This window comes from Tachysurus vachellii, chromosome 24, assembly GCF_030014155.1.
Source record: "Tachysurus vachellii isolate PV-2020 chromosome 24, HZAU_Pvac_v1, whole genome shotgun sequence".
Taxonomy (NCBI): Eukaryota; Metazoa; Chordata; class Actinopteri; order Siluriformes; family Bagridae; genus Tachysurus; species Tachysurus vachellii.
In genome coordinates, this window is record NC_083483.1 from 992,102 (window position 1) to 999,601 (window position 7,500).

Sequence of the window (7,500 nt, forward strand, 5' to 3'; positions counted from 1 at the left end):
GAGAGAGAGAGAGAGAGAGAGAGAGAGAGACCCATAAGTGTATAAAGGATATGGGCTACATACGAGAGACAGAGAGAGAGACACAGAGAGTGAGACAGAGAGAGAGAGAGAGAGAGAGACACACAGAGAGAGAGAGAGAGAGAGAGAGAGAGAGAGAGAGAGAGAGAGAGAGAGAGAGAGACCCATAAGTGTATAAAGGATATGGGCTACATACGAGAGACAGACACCAGCTCCGCGGGCGCGTTCCCTGCTGCAGACAGAAGAAGACCACTGGAGCGAGAGACGGGTACGGGAGGTGCGCGCTGTCCTCGCGTGCGCCGCCGGTCTCTCGCGTGTCTCCGGCTGGCGCGTGCTCGGCTCTCGCGCACTGCTCCGTTTCCCCGTCGGTCATGATGCAGGAGCCGCGCACCGCACCGGGACCCTGCCGCCGGTTACATACTGAACACTGAAGACCTCAACACTGTTCGCGCTCAGCTATTTATTTATTTATTTATTTATTTATTTATTTATTTATTTATTAACTGCATCTCAACTTCTGTTTCTTGTTTTTTTTGTCCTATTTTTATTTTTTCACATTAGAGACTCAAGTGTGCTTAACATTTACCCTCATTCAATTCAATAACATTATTATTATTATTATTATTATTATTATTATTATTATTATTATTATTATTATTATTATTTACATTACATGCTACATGTCAAGTTCTGATTCAATGTGAAATATGAATTATATATTTTTATTTTTTATATTAAAGGCTTCATCTCAATCTTTCTTTCTCTCTCTCTCTCTCTCTCTCTCTCTCTCTCTCTCTCTCTTTACACAAGATGCTTTTCCCCTTCAGTTGTCTTTCCTTTTAAAATAAATGACAAATCTTAATTAATTAAAGCAAATTAACCACTAAATGACTTTTCTGTGAACACCCAGAGATCCAAAACCCCCCAAATAATGACATTATAATCTTATTTATCTATTTAATAATTCTTATCATTTCTTTTCATTATTATTGGATTTCGATAAATTATGCAACCTTATCTGGGCTTCTGTCTGTCTCAGGTGGAGCTTCTGTACACTGCAGTGATCTGTTTAAATCACTCATTACTGGATGTTTATCAGCCTTTAATTAGTTGTGATTTTAATTGATTTACAGATTTAATGCTGAAGACACGAGACCTAATGAGAGCTTCTGAGATGAGTTTAGTTCATGTTTAGCGGTTAGCAGAAGTTGTTACCCTACCTGGTGTTCAGTGTGAGTCGCTTCATCATCATCATCATCATCATCATCATTAGCATCAACTCAACAGCAGCTACTACATCCACAGGGAAAAATACTTATATGTACAAAAAATATTCCTTCTTTCTGAAAATACACCGAGGAATCTGTCAGATACGGAGATTTCTTCCTGTCCGTGTATAAACTCACATTGTGTTAAGCTCCTGAGCTCAGCTGCTCTTCATCACAACTCCGTGTCGGTTAGAGAGCTGAAGATGAGCGAGGGCGCGTGCAGATGTTGGCGCTGTCACGAGCTAAGCGTTAACAGTCCCGGTTCTTCCTTCTCTTATAATAATAATTAAAAAAAAAAACCGTCCAGTTCACGTACAAGCACAAAGACACCGCCGAAAGTGACTGATACCTACATCTGCTCTGGGTTCTCTAGTTCTTTTCCTTTTTCCCTGCAGTATCGGGATTAAACTGGGTGGGAAAAGACACCGCGCGAGAGCTGGGAAGTTTCTGAACGGGTGCGCGCGACGTCATTCTGTCATAGGAGGGAGAGAGAGAGAGAGAGAGAGAGAGAGAGAGAGAGAGAGAGAGAGAGAGAGACTCATGCGCGCAGAGTCAGTTTGTGTGTGTGTGTGTGTGTGTGTGTGTGTGTGTGTGTGTTTTCCACTCAGTTCTACTGTGAGCGAGAGGGACGCAAAGGGAGAGAGACACACACACATAGAGGGGGGAGAGGGAGAGAGACACACACATAAAAAGAGATGCAGATAAAGAAAAGGACAAACAGAGAGACAGAGAGAAAGACAGGGAGAGAGAAAGAGAGAGAGACATAGAGATGGACTGAGAGAGACACTCATAGAAAGAGATGCAGATAAAAAAAGGACAAACAGAGAGAGAGAGAGAGATAGTAGTTTCTTTCTGCTGTATTTCTTAAAACGTCAGTTCTTTACTATTCAGTGTACTTTGTACTACCAGTATATTAAACTCCACCTGTTCCTTTACACATAACACACAGGTAAGGGTTTGAATCTCTACAGAGATTTACGTTACCTGTGCGTCACTGATGTCCGTCCTAGCTTTATTTTTTCTCACAAAGTCTCTTTCCACATGTAATAAGGTCAAAACATACTAATAATTCCTAAATGTAAATAGAAATGAAATGAAATAACTAAAGAAATGTTGAGTGTCATAAATTTGTTTAGAGGAACCGTTTGAATAATAAATGTGTCACTTGTAAAGCTAATTAGCAAGAAGAAAATCTCAGTTGAAACGTAGCTCACGCATATAAATAATGACCGGACGCCTGATGCTCAGGAGCTCGCCAACGAGAACGCAGATTTGTCTTCATTCCCTGAGGTACCACAGCCGTGCATAAGGTCCAATTATGAGCTGCTAACGGGACACTGCATTCACTCGCTGATGCATCCTAATGCTACAGGACACAAACCCCGAGGTATCAGATGATTTACATTTTTTATCTCCAAGTGTTGGAGTGAGAGAGAGATATGAGAGAAAACTGAAAAAAAAAAAAACAACTGCATTCTATGAAAGTTTATTTGTGTTTGTTTAATGGGTTTCTTCAATTCTGTCATTCATTCATTTATTTTCTACCACTTTTATCCGAACTACCTCGGGTCACGGGGATCTCAGGCGTCATCGGGCATCAAGGCAGGATACACCCTGGACGGAGTGCCAACCCATCACAGGGCACACACACTCTCATTCACTCACACACTCACACACTAGGGACAATTTTCCAGAGATGCCAATCAACCTACCATGCATGTCTTTGGACCGGGGGAGGAAACCGGAGTACCCGGAGGAAACCCCCGAGGCACGGGGAGAACATGCAAACTCCACACACACACAAGGGGGAGGCGGGAAAAGCAAACACAATATCTAGCTGTTCAGCACAATCACACACCACGATAAATGACGGTTCGTTCTGAAATAATTTCAGCTAGTTTCAGGTGCTAGAAATTTGAACTAAAAAGTGTTAGACAAAGACCAGACCAGACAATGATCTAGAGCGAGGTCGGACATTTATTTCTGCTCTATATGCCACCCTGCTGATCTCGAGGATTCGGCTCTCATTTAACCTTTGACCTTTCATTTATCCCACTATCTTCCGCTCTGTGTCCAAGAGGCTGTGGCTATAAATATTCCTCCATCTTTCTCCTTCTACTGCACTCTTGTTCTGTTCATCTTCTCAGCTGATCAACCTTTAACATACTTAATGTTAATAATAATACAACAAGGCTGCGATGCCTTTCAGATCAGATCTCTGTTTTGATTGGTCAGAGGATGTTGCTAATTTTTTTTTTTTTTTTTTACAACGTATTAATGATACATTACAGTTTCCATAGTAACAGCTTGTTCATAGTTTGGAGGCAAAACGTCGCTTTCTGTAAGATGATTATTTAATATTTATAGAAGGATTCTCTAGTGTCAGCACTTTTTTTCACAACTTTAAACGTAAATATACATATGAATAAATTGTATAATGTAATGACTTTTATACACATACACACACACTATACACATACACACACTATATACATACACACACACACAGACCATACACATGCACACACCATACACACACACCATACACATACACACACTATATACATACACACACACACACCATACACATACACACACACCATACACATACACACACACAAACATCATACACACACACCATACACATACAAGCACACCATGCACATACACACACCATACACATACACACACACCATACACACACACTCACCATACACACACACCATACACATACACGCACACCATACACACACACCATACACATACACACACACCATACACACACACACACACACACACACCATACACATACACACACACCATACACATACACACACACCATATACATACACACACACCATACACACACACTCACCATACACACACACACACCATACACATACACGCACACCATACACACACACCATACACATACACACACACACCATACACACACACACACACACCATACACACACACACACACACACCATACACACACACCATACACATACACACACACACCATACACATACACACACACACTCACCATACACATACACACATACAATGAAAATTCATGTAGTTGCAAAATCAAATGTCAAGGAATGCGCTTTTAAAGTAAACTAACTGTATCAGTTACTCTGCATCACACTTCCTGGATCCCTGCGATGTATTTTTCTTGTGTAGGTGAAGACTTATATAAACACTTCAGAGAATCTCTATATTATTGATGTAAACACTGGATGAGGTACAACTGTACACAATATTTATAGCAACACTAAACCCTACAAATTTATGTTGAATATTTTAAATCTATCAGACTCCAGGAATTTTATTCAAAATTTGTCATTCAGCTCTTTCTGTAAAGGGATTAAAAACCTTACAGAAAAAAAAGAACCAAAAACACACAATTCTGTGTGAAAACATTGTATAAAAACTGCAGCACTTTTGCGGACCTTCCAGTGACATAATTATTAGCACAGATCATTAGCCTAGTTCGTGCTATGCAAAGCCTAAATCAAACCCAAACCAGAAGCACAGTGAATAAAGGAAACCGTTTGTCTTGTTTTAAAATAAAAGCTCTAGTTTCTGTTAAAAGGAAAGAAGATGCACGTTTGTATGTGGCTTTGGATAACGGTGTCTGCCAAATGCTGTAAATGTAAATGTAAGATGGAAAAAAAGAGTATTTGTGGGGACCTGACAAATGTGTTCACAAGAGAAAAACTACAGAAATTTCCTGTCATTTTTTGGGGGGATTATTTTTGGTTCTGCCCAAGATATAAATATCACACACACACACACACACACACACACACACACGCAATATGCACATCTATAGTATTTACCAATGGATTTTTGTCTGTATAGTAAATATGTTTGTGTATGTGTGTGTGTTTGTGTGAGTGTTTGTGTGTGTGTCCTTGTTCCCATTAGCATACTGAGGTCATTGAGGTTAAATTGAGGCTTAGATTTAAGTGTCGCATAGCATTAATAAGTATATCAATGAATATAGAAGTTAAGGAAGGTCCTAAATAGGATAACACAAAATAGTGTGTGTATGTGTGTGTATGGTGTGTGTATGATGTGTGTGTGTATGGTATGTGTGTATGTGTATAGTGTGTGTATGTGTGTATGGTGTGTGTGTGTATATGTGTATAGTGTATGTGTGTATGTGTATGGTGTGTATGTATCTGTATAGTGTATGTATATGTAGTGTGTGTGTGTATGTGTGTGTGGTTTGTTAACTGTGTGTGTGAACTGTGTGTGTGTGTTTGTTAACTCTGTGTGTGTATGTGTATGTGCATTGTGTGTGTATGTCTATGGTGCTTGTGTGTATGTTTATAGTGTGTGTGTGTGTATGTGTACGGTGTGTGTATATATGTATAGTGTGTGTGTATCTGTACAGTGTGTGTATGGGTATAGTGTGTGTGTGTGTGTATGTGTGTATGTGTATGGTGTGTGTGTATGGTGTGTTTGTGTGTATGTGTATGGAGTGCGTGTATGGTGTGTTTGTGTGTATGTGTATGGAGTGTGTGTGTGTATGTGTATGGTGTGTGTGTGTATGTGTATGGTGTGCGTGTATGTGTATGGTGTGTGTGTATGTGTATAGTGTGTGTATGGCGTGTGTGTGTATGTGTATGGTGTGTGTATGTGTATAGTGTGAGTGTGTGTATGGTGTGCGTGTATGTGTATGGTGTGCGTGTGTATGTGTATGGTGTGTGTGTACAGTATATATGTATAGTGTGTTTGTATCTGTACAGTGTGTGTATGGGTATAGTGTGTGTGTGTATGTATATAGTGTGTGTATGTGTATGGTGTGTGTGTCTGTATGGTGTGTGTATGTGTATGGTGTGTGTATGGTGTGTGTGTATGGTGTGTGTATGTGTATAGTGTGTGTATGGTGTGTGTGTGCATAGTGTGTGTGTATAGTGTGTGTATGTATGGTGTGTGTGTGTGTGTATGATGTGTGTGTATGGTGTGTGTGTACAGTATGTGTATGTTGTGCGTGTGTGTGTGTGTGTTGTGTGTGTGTATGGTGTGTATGACGTGTGTATGGTGTGTGTATGGTGTGTGTATAGTGTGTATGATCTAAGCTGTATTATAGCTGCATTCCTTGTGTGACCTGGGGTAAGTTGCCATAACAACCTCTTATATGACATAATCATGAAGAAAGTGTATGTATGTGTGTGTGTGAGTGTATGTGTGTGTGAGTGTGTGTGTGTGTGTTTTTGCATTGAAGCAGATGAATAGAGTTGAATTTTGAACAGATGACCCTGTAAGACTCCACTGCAATGAATTCATGGCCAGCGTCGTCTTCGTGCTGCTGAGAGCTGATTCGCTGTTTTGTTCTGCTTGAAATACCAGAGCTCTCACACTTCTGTTTAATCGCAGCACTCGCTCCTTTTCCCTCCAAATAAATGTCAGACTCAGCACAATAACACAACATCAGGGTGTAAAAGCCTGATACATGTGAAGTGTATTTGTGTGTATTTATACGGAGCAGCACGCGTGCACTAGAGTTGCGTAAACGTTATTTAGAGTTTATTATTATTTCAGATGTTCAGTGGGTTTTGTTTAATCTTATTACTGATGAATTATTTCCACACAGTAAATATCTAACGATCGGCCTGTGGGTCGTTGGAACAGAATCTCTCCTGAAAACAAACAAAACAAACATTGATATAATCCGTGGCAGCTTGAGGAACTCTCTTACTGTAGGTTTATTAAAGCTTCATTCTTCATTTTAAAAAAAGCGATTTAAACTTCATCTTGTGGTTTAATCCAAAGCGCTGATGTGTTTGTTTGTGTTCGGACTCAGCTCCTGTCAATCGTTTTATAGACACGCCCCAAATTCACTGTTGAAGTTCACTGCTCGAAGTGTTCATTTGATCAGTTTAAGAATCATAAATTCTAATTAGAGAAGGTTTAAATCCTAATGAGGAGAGATTGGGATCGTTAATGTATATTAGATCATTCCAAACACTTATATTATCACTCTCACTCACTCACACCTCGGGTCACGGGGAGCCTGTGCCTATCTCAGGCGTCATCGGGCATCAAGGCAGGATACACCCTGTACGGAGTGCCAACCCATCACAGGGCACACACACACACTGTCATTCACTAACACAATCACACACTACGGACAATTTTCCAGAAATTCCAATCAACCTACCATGCATGTCTTTGGACCGGGGGAGGAAACCGGAGTA